This window comes from Podarcis tiliguerta (genome assembly GCF_965153285.1).
Source record: "Podarcis tiliguerta genome assembly, chromosome: 5".
Lineage (NCBI taxonomy): Eukaryota > Metazoa > Chordata > Lepidosauria > Squamata > Lacertidae > Podarcis > Podarcis tiliguerta.
Window position 1 is genome coordinate 97,432,944 of NC_139538.1, and position 25,592 is coordinate 97,458,535.

The window sequence follows — 25,592 nt, forward strand, 5'->3', positions numbered from 1 at the left end:
GCAGACAGCAGTTGTTCAAGAATGAGGGAAAGGCACTCTGCTAATGACTTGTCATTGTCTTCAATCCTTGCCTGATGCCTTTTGTAGGAAACAGGATGCAAGACGAGATGGACAAGAAGGGAATTCTTGTGTTCTTACATGCTCTTTTCCCCATATTGTAGGATTCAGTGCTAGTACCATAGGCGTAGCCAGGATTTTTGTTAGGGGGGCAGGCTTTCGTTGGGAGGGGCAGAAGCTCAGATCTGTATTGATTTGTATTGATGGGGGGGGGGACAGATGCCCCCTGCCCCACCCTTGGCTTTGTCCATGGCTGGTACTGAACACAGATCCTAGACTGAATCCTGATGAGGTCTTGGCACAAATTACATAACGTAACAGGAAACAAGGAGAACTTCCCTGTAAGAAGAAAGGGGACGGTTGTTGTACAAACAGAATGTTTTATGAAGAACTGCTTGAGGAGGGGAAATAAACTGCATATTGTGTGGACAACAAAATCCATATGTTCTCAAGTTGTAGTTTGCTTACAACAGAGGTACAGGTCCCTGCTTAATTTCCATAGAGAAGAGGGCTAGAGCTTTAATCTGTGTGGTAGATATACCATCATTATGTAAGCCTTGCTTCTTAATTTTAGGTAAGAATTCCAAATGTTATGAATATCACATAGTATGCATAGTAAACACATATAATAATTGAACACATATTATATGTGTTTAATTTGTGTGTAGCTTGTCTCATTGCTTTCAACAACATACAAAGAGCAATGCTGGATCAGCACATCTAGTTGAACACTTTGTCCTCACAGTGACCAGCTACGTGTCCATGATGGGTGAGCGCAACAACACCCTCCCCACTTGCAACCCCCAACTTGTCTTAGAGGCACTCTGGGCTGCCTCTGGGAAGGGGGGGGGGCTATTTGCCATTGATAGCTTTATTCTTTGTAAATTTGTCTAATCCTCTTTTAAAGTCATCCCAGTTGATGGCCATCGCTACCTACTGTGGGAACAAACTCCATAGTTCAACTATGCACTGTGCGAAAAAGTACTTTCTTCTGTGTTTCCTGACTCTATATACTTTCACACACTTTTAGTTCCCTTTTGAGATTTATGACACAATTTATTATTGTGTCTATATTGTGTTGCCCGATCATTATCCAGAAGCTACACAGCTGTTCCACTAAATGCTGCCTCTACCCCACACTCCCATGCACAGGAGCCTCCCTGCTTTCACCTCTGAAATGTCTGCAGATATGCAGGTGTCAGAGTCTTCCACAGCGCACAAGAATTCCTCATCAAACGAACAGAATGGTTCCCTGAAGTAAACATTTTAATACCACTTTGCTAAAACCAGGGAACATTCAGGCTCAGTGACCCCATGTCTCCACATTCAAATAATACCACCCAGGAACCTTTTACTGCATGATCTGTTATCTGCTGTTATCAGCTCCCAAGTTTGCAAGACTTGCATCTGAATGGCATTTCTGAACAGCAGCCGCTGAAGGCTATTTCTGTCACCACACACCCCTCCAAAAATGCTGGTTCACATGTCCATAACTAACCTCACTTGCACTTAAGTTTGTAAATAAACCACATTAGTTCATTCAAATGTCAAAGTGGTTTCTGTGTTAAGAGCCGCTGGCCAGGGCTGCTCCACATTAAGTCATGGGAAATACAACAGAGCACGGCTGATTCACAGCATCATTTAGGTGCTTTTGCACTCGGTTTCATTTCCTCATTTTGTACGCCTCCCAGGTGCACCCATAAAACTTTAGAGAGTCCATAAGAACTTGGATCAGGCCAATGGCACATTCTAGTCCAGCACTTTGTTCTCACAGCACCCAGCCAGATGCTATCAGGGCCTGCACTGGGGAAAGGAGGGCTGGGCTTGGGAGAGGGAGGAGTGGCCAGTGGGGAGGAAGAGAAGGAAGAGTGGGCAAGGCATGTGAAGGGCTGGGTGCTTCCCCACACACTCCTGCACCCCTGCTTCCCAGAACCAGTAGAGAATTGAAGCGGGAAGAGCAGAGGCAGCTTCCACATAGGCATAGTCTCTGTCTGGTGGAGGGGGCGTGATCCCCAGTTGCTGCAACTGCTCCACAGAGCGCAGGAATAGCTTCCTAGACACTATATTGGTGTGCAGATGTCATGTGCAGCTTGAACCTGTTTAAAATAAAGGGACTTTAAAGTGGTTGGACTGATATGGTACTGTTATATCTATGTAGCATAGTTTTCAAAACTTGAAAGAAAAAATGTGGGTTGGCTTAATTTTCAGTTGACAGTGCATTGTTCATTCAGGCCTGTGATGTCAGCCTCATGTTTAAACATGCCCCATTTAACACTGCTTAGTTTTCTTAACTCTTCTCATTCCCTTGTGCCTTTAACCTGACACACCACACTGACTTTAAGAAAGTCACATTGGCTTCCTGTCAAAAGACATTGCACAGGGATTTTTTGTTGCTTTAGTGAGGTAGGAGAGCTGGGGAAAAAATGCGTGCCTTTTGTTTCAGATAGTACATTGGTAGACGAGTTTAAAAAGCCCAGGACGCAAATTTCTGTGGCTATGGTGGCTCATTTACCAAAAGTAATGTATTTAGCATCAACTCTGGAAGTGTATACTTGATAATGACCAAACAAGTATGGTCAGAATTAGTTTGATCAGAATTTTGCCCTTAAGTGAAGCGCTACCTTTTCCCTCAGACTTTTGGGGAAAGGTCAGGTACATTGGCTTGGGTTTTTATTACTGCTGCATTATTATGAAATTTAATATTGTCTCATTTTTGTTTTAACTGTGTTATTTCTACCCTAGGAATTTAGGGTGAATATGGTCAACACAACAAACAAATATCACCTGGTTTGCTCTGGCCTACAGGTGTAAAGAGGCATTCTTGTCTGTCTCTACACTTGCCTCCCTTCGTCAGTGCTGAATGGTGTCACACACAGCCTGAGACAGAATTTCTTAGCTGGACTTTTTGGGCTCAAAAAGGATTCCTTAGATGGGGATGTTTTATGAAAGGTCCTCTTTGCTCACCTTTTGCACTCCTCTGCTTCCTGCCTGTGGTCTTGGGAATGCCAAAAAACATACTCCAGATTCTTGAAGCACAGGACTTTTTCTTTTCTTTTACCCATGAGACTTCAGAGTGAGAGCAGAAAGCACTGACCCTTGGTCCGATTTGAATTCATATCCAAAACTCATTGGTTACGTGGCTTTGATATGAAACCAACTCAGAATAGGGGCAAAGCTTCCTGCCCTCACTCTGGAGTCTTGTGAGTAAAAGAAATAAAAACAGCACCAGGTAAGGGTGGGGCAAATACTTCAACAATGTTTACAGGGTCCCTGCAAAACAGTCCAAGAAGGGGTCACTAGCTGAAGCCTGCAAACAGTGGAAAAGCCAAGCTATATTTGGCTCAGTCATTGTCCGAATCCCTATCTGACACCACACAAGCTGCCAGTTCAAGAGCCACGGCATGATCAAGTTCTAACAGGTATACAACCACCAAGAAGTGGTGGCATAATAATATTATTACCTAAGTGCTTTCAAAACCAGGTGTTCTACAATACATAAAGACAGTTCTAAGGGAAATATTGCACTCTGCTGTCAGTCTCACTGGGTCCTCTGGGGCACTGGCATTTGCCCAGCCATGCCAAGTGCTGAGACCAGGCCTTCCAGCAATGTGGTTTTTGGGCTTTGTTTGCTTAACAGGGCCGAGTACAAGCTGGGTTCGTCTGGCCCTTGCCATTAGACAGAGTGAGGAGACTGCCCCAGGAAGCTGATGTGCTGGAGGTAGTAGACCTCTGAACACCAGTTGCTGGGGATCTCAGGTGGGAATGCTGTTCCACTCAGTCCTGCTTGGAGACCTCCCATAGGCATTGGTTTGGCCACTGTGAAAACAGAGTGCTGGACTAAGCAGGGCGTTTGGTCTGGTTCACCAGGATTCTTCTTAGGACAGAGCCGTGTGTGCCATAAAGTCTGTCCTGTATCCCCTAAACTAGGCTATTGTCCTCAGCTGAAGCGGAGGACCATGTTCCATCATCAGGGCTGATACACAGTTAGCCTCTGTATGTACAACTGGTGGCACTATCTCATCTTCATCTAAGAGACAGAAATGTCTTAGGTAGCTGCTGGCAGAATCTGAGCTCAGGAACTTGAACACACACTATAGGTCTGGATTTGGACAGAGCCATCCAAGCCCCAGTGAGATTCTGACAACTTTATATATTAATTGGTTAAAAATAATCTGTAAAGTAAGGAGTTATACAGAGATCTCAGAGCAAAAATATTGGGAAAATTCCAGACACCCAGAGAAGTTCATGTTTTTACATTAACTCTAAGAGAGAGTACAAGCTTCTCAGCAATTTCCCTTTCTCCATATAATGACAAGTGACAGGAGGAAATTACCACATCATTGTAAAATGTAGAAATTTATTTGGGATGGTTAATTACTCATTTATGTGGCAATAAGAAGAAAGAGGTGACAGAAAAACAACTTTGGGAGCCAAGGGTGAAGGCAAGGATTTATTTCATTAGCCAAATGAAATCACCACTTATCTCAAGGTTATGTCACAGTTACATCATTAAGCTTACAACATTCGGTTCCCAGAATTATTACAGAAAGAGGAAAGATTGCAAACAGAAGAAAGACACATATTAATATGTAACCAACAAGCACGTAGCAAAGGATTATGGACCAAAGCAAGTATTACTCTGAACTACTAATGAAGAAAAATATAGAGCAGTAGTTTAATGTTCTAGAGTGGGCCTCAATGTAGCAACAACAGTTATGGGGAACATTTGACCTGGAAGATTCTACTGTATTTGTACAGGGCTGTCATGTTTATTGACATAATGCAGCATAGTCTTAAAGCAGCTAGGAAGGTCACTATCAAAGCTTCCATAAAACTGCTCAGCTGTTTTCAAAGGTCAACAGGTAAACTGTTAAAATCCATAACTAGTCAGCAAAATGCAAAGTGAAATCGAAGCAGAGAAGATCTGAGTATGATGTTTTAGGCCCACTGCAGACAGGCGAGCAAGACTGCTGGATACATGCAAAATCATGGCCCTTTGGCCTTTGAGTGTTACAACTGCAACGATTCTAAATATAGCAAAACTAGCCAAGATTCCTGTTTTCAGGGGTTGATTGTCCAGAGATCTTTCTAACACTGTGACAGATATATAACACATGCAAAACACACTCTTGCCAATAAAAACACATGCCACGATAAATTTATCAGTCTTCAAAGTGCTGCAAACTTAGAGTGACAGTCAAATACAGCTACCTTTCTAGAACTAGCATAATAATGCTATTTATTATGAATCATCAGAAAGGAAATGATTTCAGCAAGGCATTTGACAAGGTGCCCCATGATATTCTTGTAAAGAAGCTGGTAAAATGCGGTCTTGACTATGCTACCACTCAGTGGATTTGTAACTGGCTGACTGACCGGACCCAAAGGGTGCTCATCAATGGTTCCTCTTCATCCTGGAGAAGAGTGACTAGTGGGGTGCCACAGGGTTCTGTCTTGGGACCGGTCTTATTCAACATCTTTATCAACGACTTGGATGATGGACTCAAGGGCATCCTGATCAAATTTGCAGATGACACCAAACTGGGAGGGGTGGCTAACACCCCAGAGGACAGGATCACACTTCAAAACGACCTTGACAGATTAGAGAACTGGGCCAAAACAAACAAGATGAATTTTAACAGGGAGAAATGTAAAGTATTGCACTTGGGCAAAAAAAATGAGAGGCACAAATACAAGATGGGTGACACCTGGCTTGAGAGCAGTACATGTGAAAAGGATCTAGGAGTCTTGGTTGACCACAAACTTGACATGAGCCAACAGTGTGACGCGGCAGCTAAAAAAGCCAATGCAATTCTGGGCTGCATCAATAGGAGTATAGCATCTAGATCAAGGGAAGTTATAGTGCCACTGTATTCTGCTCTGGTCAGACCTCACCTGGAGTACTGTGTCCAGTTCTGGGCACCACAGTTCAAGAAGGACACTGACAAACTAGAACGTGTCCAGAGGAGGGGAACCAAAATGGTCAAAGGCCTGGAAACGATGCCTTATGAGGAACGGCTAAGGGAGCTGGGCATGTTTAGCCTGGAGAAGAGGAGGTTAAGGGGTGATATGATAGCCATGTTCAAATATATAAAAGGATGTCACATAGAGGAGGGAGAAAGGTTGTTTTCTGCTGCTCCAGAGAAGCGGACACAGAGCAATGGATGCAAACTACAAGAAAGAAGATTCCACCTAAACATTAGGAAGAACTTCCTGACAGGAAGAGCTGTTCGACAGTGGAATTTGCTGCCAAGGAGTGTGGTGGAGTCTCCTTCTTTGGAGGTCTTTAAGCAGAGGCTTGACAACCATATGTCAGGAGTGCTCTGATGGTGTTTCCTGCTTGGCAGGGGGTTGGACTCGATGGCCCTTGTGGTCTCTTCCAACTCTATGATTCTATGATTCTATGAAATTTTATTTATTTTTAATTAACAAATAGTTAATTAGTATTGCTAATGAAACTCTGGTGCAGCTGATATACTGGTGCAAAGTCCTAACAAAAAGGAGACCAAAACTTCCTCATTGCTTAGAACAGAATTTAATTCTCCATAAAAACTACAGATAAGAGAATCACTGGGCATTTCCTCATATCTGAATTGGCTACTTTCTAGGGAATAATCCCACCATACGAGTAAAGAGGATGAGATCTAAGGATTGCTCAAAAGGATCAGCTGTTTAGAGCTGCCTAGTCTAAAATGCTGTTTTAACATAATCAGTTTCTTAAGCAAATGTGACTAGGTACGCATTACAAAACCATTATACTTGCACAGCATGAAATGGATATTTCAGCATTCTGCTGCTCGTCTCCGAGGCATGGTTTATATAAGCTCATATATTGCTTGTCTACTGTACATTATTGTACACTTGCTGACTGAGAAATGAATGCAAAAACTGACTTGGGAAGAGGATAGACAGGTTACTAAACTTTGGAGCAATGTTTTGAGATGATGGAATGGGCACGTTAATGGGCTCCGATGTGCTGTTATGCACCAGAGGTGGTTTGGTGCCCAAAAGACTCATGCAGTTGACTTCAGAGGTACTAGGATTCCAGCCGGAGAGGAAGTCAGGCCCCCCTGGTGGCAACAGAGTCCGACAGATTAGGGAATACTAGAAAACAGACTAGCAATACCTGGTGTTCAATATCAGCAACTAAACAGTGCAATATTCCAATATAGCATAATGTCTGAAATTGGAGATCAGGAGTGGGAATGATAGAAGGAGCAGTCACGGAGATTGGGCAGGGGGGTTTGTGTGTCAGGCGGGGGATAAGGGAAAAAGCAGCTGTGGAGATCAGATGGATGGGAAAGGAGAGCAAGCGGAGTCACCTCCAGCACATGGTTTGAGGGGGAGGGAAGGGGGACCTGGGGTGCATGAAGTCTCTGTCAGCAGGGAAGCCAGTGGTGGCAGCCAGCAGAGATGCATGTCCACTGTGGCTCCTGCTGTTATCCTGCTGAGAAAAGCTTCTCGGCCTCAGTGTCAGGGGAAGCTAATGCCACAGTGCCTTGTTCTCCGTCAGTGTGAGGGAAGGCTGCAGCGCTATTGACTGCCCTGGTCTCCCTCAGCATGAAGGAAGGCAGCTCAGATCAGCAGTGTGATCGGCTGAGATCACTGTGCGATATCGGCAGTGCCTTGAAATTGGCAGCGCTCCTCTCCCTCAAGCAAGGAGCGATATATTGCTGCTTATTGCCAGGTCAAAATCGTTATCAAGGTGTGATTTCAAAACCGTTTTTGGCCAACATATTGAAAAATCACACAGCGCTAAAACAGACAATAAAATTTGTGATATTACTTGTCAGGTACTGTGCTGAGGAGGGCTGCACTGAGGAGGAATGGTGGGAGCTGCGAAGTACTGGGTGGGGAAGTGGGTGGAACCCTTAATTGGGAGCACCTTCATTCCGAGAAATGGATTCTTTGTTCTCTCACTGTAATCATTAAAATTTCTAACTGCTAAGAGACTCCTTTCACTTTGTTCTGCTTATCTACTGCCAAAGGGTGGGTGAGGAAGCCGAGTCCCTGAAGCCTGACATTCCCATGCAAAAATGACAAAGCATAGTTTGGGGGGAGGCAAGGAATGGGGCCGCAGACCCCCTGGGTGCATTTCACAAACCCCCAATTGGGAACCACTGGGCTAGACTGTCATTCTGCTGCAGTTAGAAACAAATCTTCAAGCAGAGCACTCATGCCGGATTTTCACTTTGGGGGAAGGAGGAAGTGAGCAATGGTTTTCCAGCTAAAGTTCTGGAATATTCTGAAGCTAGCTTTTCTCGGGTGTACAAGTGCTCAGAGACTCTATCCCCCTTCCTGTGTCATACACCTGAAGGATATCACATGATATAAAGGGCTGGGGCTCCAAAAACAGCCCTGCCTCCAAGCTTGTTTAGCATCCCCTGCTCCTGATGACTACTAGTCCATATCATCAGAGCCACAGAAACCTATGCATGTAGATTTCCCTGGCTCGGGTATGGACATCTAACATCAGTGCTAGGGGAAGCCACATCACCTTATACAGTAGCAGGGGAAGCTACACCCCACAACCCTTTTAGTTGTATGTTGCCCCTTCTTGCATACAGTGCATGAGAGGTGCTCTTTGTGAAGAAAGTTGCATCTGAGGTGAGGCAGTGTGAGATGAGACAGAACTGCTGTGTTGCAGCCGTGAGGTCGTGCTTGTACACGCCAATCAACACATGAAACCACCAGCAAATGTTAAGTATTCAGTCAATGAGATGATCATCTGAACACAGAACTGGGCCAAAACAGCCCTCAAATAACCTTATTTTAGCTCTGGGGGTGGGAAGTAATGCTTCATTTAACATGCTACATTTTCATGCAGCTGTGCATATATTTAGGATTGCTAAATATAAGTAAGCTCTAAGGCACCTGTCAGACTTTGGGGACTTGGCTTTCTCTACCTTTGGCCGTAGATAAGCAGGACAAAGCAAAAAGTGTCGCTTACCATTTAAAGAGTCTTTAATGATCACAGCAAAAGAAGAAAGCAGCCATTCTCAGAATGACCAATTAAGGTTTCCACCCACTTCCTCCCTAGTCACTTCCGCCTCTTGCAACCTGATCTTGCAACCATATGCTTTTTGTGTAGCTACCTTATCTGCTCTCCGTGACCTTGGGCAGATAGGCTGGACACTTTCCAGTGAGAGAGAGTCTGTTAGCTCTCTCTCTTCCAGTCCTTCTTCACTTCGCTGTTCACTTCCCAGTTCATCCCAACTTTTGTCTTCAGAACTAGTCTTAGGGATGACCTGGTTGTCCAGACATGACCCTGTTATTGCATGGGGTCAGAGATCCATAACGTTTGCTTCAGCATATTGTTACCTCCACTGTTTGGGCTACAAACCCCCGGAAGTTGCAGCAGTATTTGGGGCAGGAGTGCTGAGTACTTTATCAGGTAAGGAGAGTACTTATGTCATATTGGCTGTTTGAGTTGTTCTCGGCTGCAACTTACTTATGGAGAGGTGGTTCATAATATAAAAGCATTTTAACTTTATTTTTATATTTCTGTAATTTATTCATAAAACACTTCAAATGTTTGTGAAAGTAAGCAGAATTTAATGCTTAATGATACTAGAAGTGACTACTTCCAATGATGCCTTATTGCCTAGCTAATTTGGCAACTCTACTGGACAAAATCTGTGTCCAGACAATTTTGGCAATTACTGCATCAAGTGACTCACATCCTAATCCTACCAATGGGCTGTGAACATCAGCTGGTCCATGCTCAAGAGGAAGCCCAAAGGAGTGAGAGAGAAAACAAAGGCAGAAGTAAGACATCTTGGAGGAAAATCACTCTCCCCACCACTTGGTTGCTGAGTAAAACAAAATTGGGAGGGCTGGGGGCAGTTCTTTACTCTGGAAACTAATTACAATTTTCTTTCCTTCCCCTCTTTCTTCTTAAATCCCACCTCAGTTATTAAAAATCTACAAGAGCATTTCACAGAGACACAAAATGGAAGCCTGCCAGTCTATTCAGAGCCAACTCTGAGTAGGTCACTCTTGGCTCAGTAGCAAACCACAAATGGAGCACAAGGAAAGGACAAACCCTGTTCTCTCTCACACAAGCCTCCAACCTAAATTCTTTTCTCTTCTTCCAAAACGTGGACCTGCTACAGTCATTGAAGAAAAAGTAATATACAGAGAGCCAAAAAGATCTCCACTAGGGAGTTCTAACAGTTGCCAATAAGTCATTGCATCCATTGCCCACCCACCCCCACCCAAGAAAACTAATAGCAGGAATGACAGCTATTAGAAGTAGAAGCTTCCCTGAATAACATTTTAATTTTTCACACACACAGCGAAGGATGCTTTCATAATAAGTGTGAGCACCTCACCAAGCTTCTCTATCCATAGATCAAGGCTTTGCACCGGGAACCTAGTAGGGAAGGGAAAGCAGCTGAAAAGCCAAGCGCCCCTTCTGTCTTCTGAGCTGCCCCTCCCAGAGCTGACTTGACAGAAGTAGGAAAGGAGATGTCTGCTCTCAATGCCACTGATAAACGACACTTCAAGAAAATTTCAAGTCCATTTACAAAGTAAGAACATCAATTGAAATACACAAAAAACATAAAAGCCAATTTAAAACACAAAAGCTAGCATAAGAAATCAGCAGCAGAAATAAGATAAATTCAAGTAGGAAATAGGAACGTCTTTATTTACTTCCCAAAAGAAACAAGTGATAAAATGAACTTCCTGAGGGTCAGGATTCCATCGTTTCACGGCCACCACAGGAGGAAAAAAACCACTGCTTTGTTGCACAGATTTACACGTCGCAGGTACTTTTGTCCTTAAATCAAGCCCAAGAGCAACACTGTGTTTCTTTATGGGCAAGTGTTTCTGTGAAGCATTAAAAAGGGACATTTCCCAGAGCTGAGCTCTGCTTCCTTGTGAAATCTTGTGTGGCCACGTGGGTCATGAGTCTTTGGCTTTCCTGCCCAACTGGTTCCTTCCCTTCGGGTAAAGCCTTGGCTTTTACACAGACTCTGATGTTTTCATTAATCACTGATAAAAAGGCAATATAGAAATGCTATAAATGAAACAATGTCTACCATGCTGCCGCCTCTCTCTCCTTCCTTCCTTCCTTCCTTCCTTCCTTCCTTCCTTCCTTTCCTCCTCCTCCTCCTCCTCCTCCTCCTCCTCCTCCTCCTTCTTCTTCTTCTTCTTCTTCACCACAACAGTTTTAGAGGGTTTTTCTTGTGTTTTTAAATGTTCATAGTCGTTCAAATATATGTTGGAAGTGTAAAGAAAAGGAGGGGACATTTTAACATATGTGGTGGGATTGTAAGGTAATTAAAATTTTTTGGGAAATGATATACAACGAATTGAAGAAAATGTTCCATTTAACATTTGTTTAAAAACCCGAGGCATTTTTGTTGGGGATTGTAGGGAAAGACCTGCCAAAAAAGAAATGAGAGCACAAAAGACACCAGGCTGACACAAGGTAAGATCTTGGATACATAAGTCAATGCCCTCAGTAAGTCAATGCCCTCAGGTCAGACGCCCTTTCTTCAGGGATGAGACTGGAGGCACAAAGAAGGACAGGGAGTTGCACTCTGAGCCAGCCCCAGAAGCACCTAAGAAACTAGAAGCAGTTGAAGGCACAGAGTATGAGGTGCAGGAACTGGGGTAGAAGGGGGTAGGGAGGTGGTAAGAGTGTGGGAACACTGGGCTGGCAGTGGTGAGGAGCACAGGGAGGGGCTAGGGAGGGGCAGATGGGGCGGGCTGCCCCAGGGGGCACTAGGCCGGTGGAGTGGGGGGGGGGAGAGCCACTGGACGGCCCCTTCGCTGTGCTGGCACTTTTCTTACCTGGCAACTAACTCTTTTCCTTTGAAGCAGAAGGGTGGGCTGCTGCTGCTCTCTCTGGTTTTGCAACTGGGAGGGAAAGAAAACCTGGCGAGAGGAAGGGGTGGGGGAAGGATGCCCTCCAAGCAAAGTTGGAGTAAACAGTAATGTGTACACAACCCAGCCAACCTCCTGAAATATCATTTCTTCTTGTTTTCTTCGCCTCAATGTCTCAGAGATCAATTAAAAGTGGTGAAGAGATCAGACCACCACCCCCCCTGTCCTTTTTGGAAACAGAATATTTTGTCGTGATTAAATAATTTAAATGGCAAGTTCACAAGATAAGCACTTGTTGCTTGCTTATAATGTGTGTGTGTGTGTGTGTGTGTGTGTGTGTGTGTGTGTGTGTGTGTTTGGATATACAGGTCCACATACATGTTTACACCATGTGAATACATAATGAGGGCACTGCTGCAAACAATCAGCTACAAAAACTGAGTCTTGTTTATACTGAAAATAAAATACCTGCAATGAAAGAAATGTGATGCTGACATCCCTTCCTTTAATTTTCAAGGAAAATGTAGCCAATCCACTTTAAATTCTTTAATTGCAGTGGATCAGCAGCCAGCATTTTTTTAAGGAAACTTGTGGAGTGTTTATTCTGTTATTGTTTATTCTTTTATATTATTCTTTAGAGTTTTATACTGCAAGTCTTTACATGTCTACGCAGAAGTCCCACTGAATGAAGCCTACTCCTAGGCAACTGTGTAAAGATTGTGCAGTCGTATACTGCGATCTTAAGCATAATTACTCAGAAGTCAGTCCCACTGAGTCCCACAGGATTTACTCAGCTAGACCTCAGGTAGATAATCTGAAAATGGCCTCGGCCCATTATACCTGAAGGAGCGTCTCCTTCCCCATCGTTCAGCCCAGACACTGAGGTCCAGCTCTGAGGGCCTTCTGGTGGTTCCCTCACCGTGAGATGTGAGCTTACAGGGAACCATGCAGAGGGCCTTCTTGGTAGTGGCACCCACCCTGTGGAATGCCCTCCCATCAGACGTCAAGGAAATAAACAACTATCTGACTTTTAGAAGACATCTGAAGGCAGCCCTGTTTAGGGAAGTTTTTAATGTCTGATGTTTTATTGTATTTTTAATATTTTGTTGGAAGCCACCCAGAGTGGCTGGGGAAACCCAGCCAGATGGGTGGGGCATAAATAATTATAATTATAACTGTTGCACATGGAAGTTCTACTTTTGACAAACAATTCACTTTTACAGTCATAATACTTCTTAGGATTCGTCCAATGATCAATTAGTCTCTGAGGAGATCTACTTTTTAATGTGCTTTAAGAACAAATGTGTTGAGGGGTGTGTAGATGTGTGTGTTGTGTATGCAAATGTGTGCTGGAAGGTGGGTGTGGGGGCCAAACAGAGTCTTTGACCCGGGTGCAAGAAAGCCTGGTTTTGTTTGACCACGCTTGGCATGCTGGCTGTGGGGCTCCCAGATGAGGAACAGTGAGGGGGAGGCAAACTCAGTGACTGCCCCAGGTGGGAAAAGCCCCAGTTACGCCACTGTAGGGGAACCTGCCCTTGCGCCTACCAGCAAACTGGTGCATTCCTGTCCTTGCCGCCTTCCTGTTCTGCCCCATCCCTGCCTGGCAAGCAGCAGAGGAGAGGGCAGCATAGCAGTACTGGCCAACATGCCCCCCTGGCAACTGGGCACTTTCACAAGAACAGCCTGTGGTGCTAGCAGCTGCCTGGCCCAAGGCTGCCATGTCGTCCTCCTCTGACTCGGAAGAATTCATCTCAGACTGCTGCTGAAACAACAGCTAAGCTACTTGCAGCTTACAAGGTCAATGCTCACAGGAAAACACAAACAGATACAGCAATGGTTTAAAGGGTGCAGTATCAGCACCAGGGCTACAGGCTGAAGGAAAAAGGGAAGAGAAGAGAAAGAGGGCAGTACTGACAACAGAAGGAGGTGGTACAAAGGTGAGGAAAAAATGGTGAGTTGTCTCACATCTACAAAGCCAAGCTAGACCTGAACAAAACTGGAAGCTGAGAAGACTCAGAGCAGACGACCTGAGGGTGCTACTATACTGCTCTTATGGGGCTTATGGGGCCAAGAAGATGAGAGAGGGAATTCGTGCAGAATTGCTTCACACTCACTGGGACACTGGTGGATATGCGTGTGAAGGATAGATGTATATCCACGGACTCTATACATTTGCAAAGCTAAGCAGGGGCCAGTATGCTTTCAAATTTCACTTTTCTCTCAGATTCATTCTATAACCAGCCATATAAAGACAATAATAATGGCCAACTTACAGAATTGCCAGAAGGATTACTGGCATGTGTCATGAAGCACTTTCAACATTCTAAACTACCCACAGAAAATATTGAGTAGTGTTTTTTACTGCCCCCAGATCCACATTCATATATTTGATTAAGAGATTACCAAAATGATCTAGAGGTGGGTGTGGGGAGGGGAGATCCCATCAATTCATGTGCTGCTGCAGTGCGCACTTTAAGGAGCACATGCTGCACAGTAAACACTCATTGTGAATCTGTACTATATGATGTTTGCCTTGTCAACAGCTTCAGCTCACAGAGCAGATTAAAGAAGTCAAAGCAACAATGACTCCAATATATTAGTTACTGTTTGGTAACAGCTAATTTGGAAAGTTATTTAAAAATAAAATAAAATCAGTGTTTGTGTGTGGTATGCGAGCATAGCTAGCTACAGATATAGATATTTTTGCTCAAATAATCCTTTAGTAAACAGTCATACTTAACATTTGAATAATGCAGTACCTTTATTTATTTTTTTATATTGACCACTTATAACCATGCAGAACTGACCAAATCTTTGGAAAATACCGTATTTTTCGCTCTATAAGACGCAGCAGACCACAAGACGCACCTAGTTTTTGGAGGAGGAAAACAAGAAGAAAAAAAATTCTGAATCTCATAAGCCAGAACAGCAAGAGGGATCGCTGGGCAGTGAAAGTAGCAATCCCTCTTCTCTTGCTGTTCTGGCTTCTGGGATAGCTGCGCAGCCTGCATTCGCTCCATAAGACGCACACACATTTCCCCTTACTTTTTAGGAGGGGCAAAGTGAGTCTTATAGAGCAAAAAATACGGTAAATATTACTCAGCATGGGAACCTGAAGCCAGTTCTGACAAAGTGCTACAAACTTGGCTGAAACCTGCCTTGCAAATAAATTCACAGAAGTTAATAGCCAATTAATAGACCACAGAAAAATTATGAACCCGCTGGCCTACACATCTTCAACGTTAAGCCATTTGTTTGAACATGTCATAACAATCTTTTTAAATTTTTGTTGTCACCTGGATGCAATTCTCACTTGCCACAAGCACCCAAGCAAATGACCATTGCAAAACCAAGATGAAAGTATATGAGCGAAGAAGTATCGAGAAGAGTATAAGCACAACATGAATGACACCATTTCATTTTGGATTGGAATACCTGGAATAATTTCCATCCACAATGTATTCTGGTAATGTGCAGGACTCTCTCAGCAGTTATTCTGGCTGCATTATTGTTATAAAGATGCGCACAGGAGTCAATTTCTAAGTGTTTTAACAATGTTTTGATTAGCAGCATGGATTTGTCAAGAATAGATCCTGCCAGATAAATTTTATCTCTTTTAAAAAATCTTGGTGCATTGTAGGAATGCTCTGGATCAAATCATCTTGATGTCAGCACATATTTTGGTTAGCAAACTGTTTATAGTATAGATGGTGATACAAACAATACTCAATGAGTGCTCATCTATGATTTCTCATCAAATGGGGGGAGGCTCTGTTGTGGGCCCAAACCCTTTCAAGATGCCATTCAATTATTTAGGTGATGGGGTAGAGAAAATCCTTATCAAGTTTAGAGATGACAAAAACTCTGAGCAACATCTAACACCTCCTCAGAATACAGCAATAAAATTCAAAATGACTTTGATAGGAGACTGGCCTGATACAGACAAAAAGGAAAAGGAAATCTTAAGAAAGAAGATTCTGATTAAACATCAGGAAGAACTTTCTGATAATAAGAGCTGTTCAACAAAGGAACAGTCTTCCTTGGGAGGTTGTGGACTCTCCTTCCTTGGAGGTTTTTAAGCCGAGGTTGGTTCTCCATCTGTCATTGCAGGGGGTTGGACTCGATGACCCTTGGGATCCCTTCCAACTCTATAATTCTATGATTCTATGAAACCAACTTAAAAAGAGAGAGAAATGCAACATTCTGCATTTAGGCTAAAACTAAAATAAAACATGCAGGATTGGAGATACCTGGGCTTGGCAGTGCTACATGTGAAAAGGAACTTGGGATCGTAGTCAATCACAAGCCAAATATAAATCAGCCGTGCAGCATAGTTACAATAAAGGATAATGTGATTTTAAGCTGCATTAATAGAACAGTTTCCAAGTTTTGGGGTGTAAAATATCCACTTTATTCTGCATTAGTACAATTGCATCTGGAGTACTGTGTCCAGTTCCAAGCACCACTTTAAGAAAGGTATATGAATATGGAATGGATTCAGAAGCAAACAACAGAAATGTTCAATGATATGGAAACAAGTCCTAGGAGGAAAGATGAAAAAAACTGACTATGTTTCGCCTGGAGAAGACTGATGGGGAATACTATACCTGAAGGGTTGCCACAAAAAGGGGGCAAAGACTTGTTCTTTTTGCCCCAAGACAAGATCTAAAGGGCTCGGGTTACAATTAAGAAGTCTTCAGCTGAACTTCAGGAGAAACGTCTTGATGATATGAGCAGTTTGATAAGAGAACTAAGGCCCTTAATAAACTGATTCTTGCACACCTAATGTCAGCGCTCTTCACACAGTCAGTTCCAACCTGCACACAATCACTGCAGACATGAGCATGCCCTAAAGTTGCATGGAGAAGTTGATGTTTATTCTCACTCATGACAGCCATGTATGTAGGTTATATTGTGCTGCCATATTATATTTTCTGAAATCAACATTTTATTAATTAGACATCTTTTTCAAACAGGTGTACATATTTGCAATTTAAAAACAAACCAATTCCCGCACTAAGGTAAGCATTAAAACTTTGTTGCCTTCAACAAGTATATGATCATTTTCCTCAAGTCCTGTTTTGTCCAAATTGTCAATTCACAAGTTACTCATCTACTGGTATAATTTCTAAGTATTATGGAAGTAAAGTATTGCAATGGCTACAATCCTGAACACACCAATGTAGAACTACTGTACTGTGTTTCCAGACAACTATGTATGGATTGAGAATTAACAGCTCAATATATTTCTTTTTACATAAAATTAATAAGTGAAACACAACCTCTGCTTGTGGGCCAGAACTGCCTGCAACAGAATTACTGCACATACCTTACTCAGCAAAATATCAACTAGCTAAGATATTTCTCTCTCTGCCAATGACATTTTTGCAGAAGGCCCTACAATTTTTTTTAAACTATCAGTCAAATGAGGGTGACCAAAATTTAAAAAAAAAAAAAATCAGCTAATACCTGAACAGAAAACAACAGGTTAGTCACCAACTACAGTATTTCTCTTTGTTTCTTTTACTGCAATACAGAGTTTTCTTAAAAGTGTTCCAATCTCTCTGGGATGGTACTTTAGTGGAACTAGATACATGTAGCACTTTATTTAAATTAGTCAAAACCATAATATTTCCTCATAAAGACTAGAAGCAAGAATAACGAATGTTTGTGAGGAGGGTCCCCCTATCCTTTGATAAGCAGAAATTCACCAGGTGAAGCTTCCAGCATAGAGTTTTACTGATTAGAGCAGCTGATTTAGGCACAGCCGTTCCGCCAGGGAGAAAAGGGAAGCAGCACTAATTGTATACATTATACATTATCCAGACATCCTAGAATCATAGAACTCTGGAGTTGGAAGAGGCATCAGGTGCAGTGCAAGAATTTCAACTAAGTCATACCAGGAAGGAGAGTCCACCACCTCTCTGTGGACTAAGCTGCAATCCTAGAGTACCCACTTACTTAAATCCCATTGAACTCAACAGAATTTACTTCTACACAAATATGTACTATAAGATGATTAATAAACTATCATTTAACCCAGCATGATCTCTAGACAATTCTACATTTCTGAGGCACATTCCTTCTTCTGCCCCATTTTCCTATGTAAAAGTTTTAATATCGTAAAAGTCTGTGAATAACCTGAGGCCATGATACTGAAAACTAGAGGAACAGGTGACTGGATATTTGAAAAACAAAAGATCATTTTAAAAAAGATCTTACAAGATACTTCATTTAAATATTTGTTTTTAGTGGCGCCTCACACTGATCCTCTTTGATTCCATGAGAGGGGACTTCATACAGACAACAGATAAAAATCCTAAAGGACAAACCAACCCCCAAAGCAACTGGAGACCATAAGGAACAGAAAAGGAACGAGAGACAGAAAAGGAAAAACAATGCTAATAGTAGCAAGAATATAACTTTCTCTCACACACAGAAGCACACACAAAATCTTTACATATATGTAGTTTCTCATCCCATCTGAAATAACTGTGTGTGTGAAATAATGAAACTATTTTACAGCAGAACCATTTAAAGGAGGAAGAGCAGGCGTTTAACTCAAGTCAGCAATGGAGAAGACATGGAGTGAAGATATTTCTAAGAAATCCAGGATTGTTTCTGTGCTTTAACAGGGGGTGGAGAACCTTTTATTTCTTTTCCATTTTCTTTAGAGGGAGGGGGACACACCAAACATTTTTTAGAACTCCCCCCCATGTGGCTTCCAGGCAGTGACCCCAGAACTGCATATGGGGGGGGGGAGCACAGGACAACATTCCCCCCCTTCCTTGCCAACCCCCTTCTCCTCTTCGCCCCCCCCCCCAAGACTTACTTTTTTCCCTCTTTCTAAACTGGCAGCTGCCCTCAGCCTCTTCTGACTCTGCCAGGCGGCGCTTCGGAGCCTCCTCTGGGGGGAGCGGGACCCCCCTCTCCGCTGAGAGAAAGAGGGCAGGAGGAGGAGGAGGAGGAGGAAGGCGAGGGAGGAAGCGCGGCGAGCTCTTTCTTCCTCACTGAAGATGACTCGAGGGGAGCCGGGGACCCCGCCGCCCGGTCGCTTTCTCCAAAGCCGCGGCTCATAGGAAAGGGGGAGCCAACACGTTTAACAACTGAATGTGGGGAACAAAACAAACGGGGAAGGAGGGGGGGGGGGAGAGAAGAGTTTGGCTGGTCAGTCAACTTGCAGGCTGCTGCTGCCGCTGCCGCGGGGATGAGGTCATCGGTGTAAAAATAAAAGCGATGGCGTCATTGGAAACCAATCCCCGGGAATGAGCTCCGCCTGAGGGAAGAGGGGCGGCTCCGAGGCGGAGGGAGGGAGGGAGGCCAGCCTGGCCTGCGCAGAGACCGGCCCAGGCACCGGGAGCCAGAGGAGCCCGGCCGGGACTGCAGCTCCCTGAGCTCGCCTCGCGGGCCTGAAGTTGGGACCAGAAAGAGCCCCCCCTCCCTCCCTCCCTCCTGCGCTTTCGCGCTGCTGCTGCTGCTCTCCCTTCTCCCCCCCCCCCCTTTCTTCTTTAAATGTTTGTAATATGTCAGAGCATTTCTAAAGTGCCAAGTCACGGGGAAAGGCCGGGACTGCGTGCACTAAAGGCCTTGGCTAAAGCACATCCTAAAAGCACCCATAGGATCTCGTGGGAGGGCACTTGGTCACTTCCTCGGGGCCTCGATTTGCACGTGGTAGTGAGCAGCTGAAGGGGAGAGGAGGAGAGGCCCTCTGGCAACACACCTGAGGGGCAAAGGAGTGTCAGGCTGACCCCTGCCTTCATACCAGGGAGCAGAGGTCGGCAAAAATTTTCGCCTCGGGCCAGTCCACTGCCCCTCAGACCTTGTGGCAGGCCAGATAAGCGGCACCAGGGGGTGGGGGCTGGAAAAAGAGGCGAGGGGGGCAGTTAGTCCTCCCCCTAGACCCAGCCACTGCTCTTACCTTCCCAGGGGCTGCCGCCGCCGCTGCTTCTCATGAGTAGGCAGAGGGAGCTCGTCCGCTTTGCTCTCTGGCCCACAGGGGCACCAGGGCGGGGGAGAGATGAGCAGCACAAAAGGGCTGGCTCCAGAGAGGGGCTGCTTAAAATGATGCTGAGCCAGCTCAGCCCAGCCCCCTTCCTTCTCTAGGCAGGGCGGGGAGAAGCCGGGAGGAGGGAGGGAGGAGGCGCTGCCACAGACAGTCCGTGTGCCGGATCCTGAAGGCAATTGGGCCTGATCTGGCCCGCGGCCCTTAGTTTGCTGACCCCTGCCATGGAGACCTCCTTGTACCACCATAAACCGCTAAGACCATATTCATGGAAGTAAATCTTACTCTGCTATGAGTGATAGCCAAGGAAAGAAGATCATCCTAATGATAAAGATCAACTATTAACTTCCTCCCTGTGCTGTAAATCAAGTGCACATTCTAACCAATCGAGATTTTGCAATCTGCATTGGTGACAGGGAAAATATCAAAATTCAATTTTGGTCTCATGAAGGAATGAATTATATCTTAATTTAATCCTGTTACCTAAAAAATATTAACAGATTGTTCCTTTATTCACTTATCTAATAATGCATATAACCATCTAACATGGATATACATGTTACAATAACTAATGGCACATTTTTTTCCAATGATGTGAGGAAGAAACAAATGCTGACCTGCAATGACTTACAGATTTAATTCATCTTTAGAAGTAGTTTGCAAATTACCTGAAGTGATTTGTTTTACATTTGAAGGAACTAAAATCATTCCCCATTGTCGTATTGAAAACATCTGTTGCTTCCTACATAGTGGAGGGAAACAAAATGAGCACAAACTCTTGGAAAGATTGCAGAGTTAACAATCATTTTTTAAGCTGTCATCTTCATAGCATTTACAGTAAGTGTGGGGCCAAGGTTGTTTGCCACTCTAGGTAGAGTGATTCATGAATGTGTATGGATTTTTTTAATAAAAGCCCTGCCAAATAAGACCATAGAATGCACATCCTGATTCACACATGTGCCTCTGGAGAACTGAAAAGTAGATTGTGAAGGCTTACATTAATTCCATGGTGGGCCATCTCCACAACATGAACTTTCACTCCCCAAAGCTTGCTGGAAGACACATCTCTGTTCTGCTGTATGCAGACGATGCAGCAATACTCTCAAGAACACCTATTGGGTTCAAAAGAGCACTGAGAGCACTAACACAGTACTGCAAGGAGCACCAGCTAGAACTCAACTATCAGAAAACTAAGATCATGGCATTTGCCAAACGGCCTATGAGCTGCTCTTGGAGCATAGATGGCCACAAGACTGATCAGGCCTCTTGTTTCAAATATCTGGGGGTAGTTTTTCATTCTGCTGGCAGTAGGAAAGCCCATGGGGGTTATGTTGCTGATATTGCTCAGAGGAGCTCATCTGCAATCCTTAAATTTCTTAAAACAAGAGATGGCTACTATATACCTGCAGCATGCAAATTATTTGAAGCCAAACCAATAGCACAACTTCTCTATGGTGCCCAGCTGGGCCCCTTCTCCATTTTTGCACCCCCAGAACTTGTGCAAGTCCCAAAATGTGTCCCTAATGCCACCCTGAGACTAGAGACAGGTCGAGGCTAGAGTGTGGGTGACCATACTCAACTACTGGCTCAGACTATCTTTATTTCCCCTTGGACTTGACCCACTAACTATGAATGATGATTTCCAATCCACATGGAAGCAGGCAGTGGCAACTAAAATCTCAACCCTGAGCTTCTCTCCAGGTTTGCTACTCAGCATGGGATACGAACAGGGCAAAGTTCTCATAAAACAGCATGTTGTAGACACTGAGGCCCACCAGGCTCGTAAATCCAGCCCGTGGACCCTGCCGCCCACTCAGTCAGTCCCCGCGCGCTGAGCTAAGCCGGTGCAGCATTTCCTTCAGAAGACTGAAGGACTGACTTCCACAACACTGGCACTGCTTTGGATTGGCTGCAGGAATCTTTCTGATTTGAAAGAGATATAGAGCTGGGTATCATCCGCATACTGATGAACACCCAGCCCAAACCCCCCGATGATCTCTCCCAGCGGCTGCATGTAGATGTTTAAAAGCATGGGGGAGAGGACGGAACCCTGAGGCACCCCACAAGTGAGAACCCAGGGGTCTGAAAACTCCACCACCACTTTCTGAACACAGCCCAGGAGGAAGGAGTGGAACTACTATATAACAGCTCCCCCAGCTCCCAGCCTCTCTAGATGGTCCAGAAGGATCTTATGGTCGAAGGTGTGAAAAGCTGCTGAGAGATCCAGCAGAACTAGGAAACAGCTCTCACCTTTGTCCCTAGCCCACCGGAGATCATCAACCAGTGCAACCAAGGCAGTTTCAGTGCCATGATGAGGCCTGAATCCCAACTGGAAGGGATCCAAATGGTCTGCTTCTTCCAGGCGTGCCTGGAGTTGTTCAGCAACCACTCGCTCAATCACCTTGCCCAAGAATGGAATATTTGAGACTTGGCGATAGTTGGCTATATTGACCACATCTAAAGATGGTTTTTAAAGAAGCGGTTTGATAACCGCCTCTTTCAGAAGGCTCCCTCACAGAGAGAAGCATTCACCACCCTGTGAAGCCCATTGCCCAGCTCTCCCCGGCTAGCTTTTATAAGCCAGGATGGGCAAGGATCAAGGAGACAGGTGGTTGGTTTTACTCGTCCAAGCAGCCTGTCCACATCCTCAGAGGTAACAGATTGGAACTGATCCCACGCAACTTGACTAGATAGGAGCCTAGCACTCTCCCGCCCCAGCCCTGCTCCCATGGTGGAGTCTACCTCTTCCCGAATCTGAGCGACTTTATCTGCAAAAAACTTTAATTAATAAGTGGTACAGCTAGGACTGGACTTTGGAGCCTCCCTCACCCAAGCACCCAGAGCAGGGCCAGCCTGTTCATGAGGCAGACTAAGGCAGCTGCCTCAGGCAACAAAATCCAAGGGGCGTCTCTGTGGGTGTGTCCCCAATGCTGCTGCTATGGGAGAAGCAACAAGAAGCAGCTGCAGCAGCCTCCAGGTTCAGGAGAAAATGCACAACAGCCCTGCAAGATTGCATCAGAGCCCCACGAGATCTTGCCAGAACCTGGAAACTATGGCCTCACAACCCTGGTAAGCAAGGCTTCAGCAGGGGGGGCAAGCTGAGCAGGTGGCAGGCATGCAGCGAAGCACCTTCACATCTCACCATTGGCAGCGAAGCAGAACAGTCAGGATTTTTGTTGAGGGGGCAGGACTTTTGTGGAGGGAGGGGCAGAACTGATGTGATTGGTCAGTTAAGTATTTCTCTTGTTTTCTGGCCATGCCCATGCGTGCTGCCATGACTCAAAGTGGCAGGTGAAGGGAGCGGTAACAAGTATGCCTGGTGCCAGTACCTTAAGTGATGCTAGCTGCTACATAATCCATTCATTCTTCATATTATTAAAAACAGTTTAGAGCTATGGGGCAGCCGGCCAGACATGTATGTGGTAACCAAAGTAAATTTTATGATGTCTTCCTTTTAAAACTACATTATCCCCCTTCTACTATAAAATAAGGGACACGTGGCGCTGTGGTTAAACCACAGAGCCTAGGACTTACTGATCAGGAGGTTGGCAGTTCGAATCCCCGCGACCGGATGAGCTCCCATTACTCAGTCCCTGCTCCTGCCAACCTAACAGTTCGAAAGCACGTCAAAGTGCAAGTAGATAAATAAGGTAAACGGCGTTTCCGTGCGCTGCTCTGGTTTGCCAGAAGCGGCTTAGTCATGCTGGCCACATGACCCGGAAGCTGTACGCCAGCTCCCTCGGCCGATAAAGTGAGATGAGCGCCTCAACCCCAGAGTCGGCCACGACTGGACCTAATGGTCAGTGGTCCCTTTACCTTTTTATTACAAAATAATGCTTATTCCCAAGTAAATGCCTTTAGGATCAGGGCAGAAGTAAATGCCACATTTTCTTCCTGTAGCTATGGTGGTGCTAGGACTTAAGTGGGTTAAGTGCCTGTGCTCACTGTTGATATATGTATAAGTCATTACTATATTGTTTGTTCATTTGCTCTAATATATCTAGAACGCAGAAGCCATTGCCGAATGGCATGGCCATGGAAAGGAAGGGTTTCAGAGAAGACTGGGGTGTTAATTGTATGCTCCACAGGTGAAGTGGTCTGTGGAGCTATCCAAGGCTTGCTAAGGCCGTTAAGATGAGAGTCCCACATTACCTAGCTTTCATCACCACTGATCACCAGGACATACTTGCTTTCTCTCACAAGTTTGGAAATTGCTGACAAAGACAATATAGTAATTGGGCTAGGAGGACCAGTGACCTGAAGCATCTGATAAGGCATTTGAGAAAATTTGCAAATGATCTAATTGATTGGCTACTTTGCGTGTGGAGTGCTAAGCTGACCCACCAGGCAGGTGGTGGCTGTCTGCCAACCTGTTCCATCTGAAAGGTCAGGAGTTAGTACTGTAGACCCATTGCCTCTTTGGTTAATGTTTATATGTGGGATATTATAGTAACAAGGTCTCTGGTTAATAAATAGCTTTGCTGTGTAAAGATTGAAGTGGAGCGGAGGAGGTATATTTTAGAAAAAGACACACCTCTCTCCACTGTATAGCTCAAGTTTGATGTTTAAATTATTAAGCATTGTTTACGACTAGGAAATGTGGGTAATGTGCGTGGAAATGTGGCCATAAGGACAGGCTGAGAGGGTAGCTGAGTGCTGGTCATTGTTCACCTCCGTATGTCCACTTGACCATTTACAATGGTACCTCGGGTTACATACACTTCGGGTTACATACACTTCAGGTTACAGACTCTGCTAACCCAGAAATAGTACCTCGGGTTAAGAACTTTGCTTCAGGATGAGAACAGAAATCGTGCTCCGGCGGTGCGGCAGCAGCGGGAGGCCCCATTAGCTTTCTCTCGGGTCTCTCAAGTGGTGCTTCAGGTTAAGAACGGATCTCCAGAACGAATTAAGTACTTAACCTGACGTACCACTGTATTTCCAGGTTACTAAGGATAACAGTCTTTGCCCCTTTTTTTGATGGGAGGAGTGGAGGTTGTTAATAATACTTCACATTTATGCATCCATTTCAAGCTTTCCAATCACTTCACATATATTATCTAGTTGAAATCCCTGTAAAAGGGGCCAGAAAACATATGACTCTCCAGAATGTTTATTTAGCAAGGTTTATACGGGGCTTAAATAAAAATCTCTAAGTGTATGGTATAGTATAAAATACAAAATTATCCAAATGTTAATTAAATTAACAGTTTTAAAAACAACTCTACATAATAAAATTATGTGTCTAGGTAGGCTTAACTAAACAAAAAAGGTTATAGCAGGCAGGGCTGTCTTAACCATATGCAGTGCTGGGGTGCAAAGATCTGCCCAGCAAGCCTCCCCGGTTTTTAGGGGGGGACCCCAGAGTTGTCAACCTTTTTTACAAACCAGCTGGAGGCGGTGGGCGGCTGTGGCTCATGGTGTGAGCAACATGCGCTGGGAGCGCCTCTTCATGGCCCTACGCCAATCCCAGGTGTGCAGGAGGGTGGAGCCGGCCGGCTGCCTCAGCGCCTCGCTGTCTCACTCACCCCCAACTCGTGGCACAGAGCTACCCGCTCTAACCACTGTGCCATGCTGCCTCCACACTGACCCACCTGCCGGGGTCGGTGCACCTCTGCCCAATGTGGGCTGCGGTCTCGGGCCCTGTGCGAATCCTCTGAGAGCGGCTTTTCTTGTTTACCTGGCAGCAGGAGAAGCC

General features: G+C 44.8%; 1 protein-coding gene and 1 long non-coding RNA gene across 2 annotated transcripts in view; both read right to left on the reverse strand.

Moving 5' to 3' along the window:
• DUSP16 (dual specificity phosphatase 16) overlaps positions 1 to 19,247 on the reverse strand; it is a 42,014-nt gene extending 22,767 nt beyond the window's left edge. Inside the window, exon 1 of the mRNA XM_083440781.1 lies at positions 18,725 to 19,247. The gene's annotated coding sequence lies outside the window, so the exon portion shown is untranslated. The remainder of the gene's footprint in view (positions 1 to 18,724) is intronic.
• Positions 1 to 24,721, reverse strand: part of LOC310677779 — a 104,264-nt gene extending 79,543 nt beyond the window's left edge. The window contains exon 1 of the long non-coding RNA XR_014511441.1: positions 24,626 to 24,721. This is a non-coding gene — a long non-coding RNA (uncharacterized lncRNA). The remainder of the gene's footprint in view (positions 1 to 24,625) is intronic.
• Positions 24,722 to 25,592: the final 871 nt, after the last annotated feature.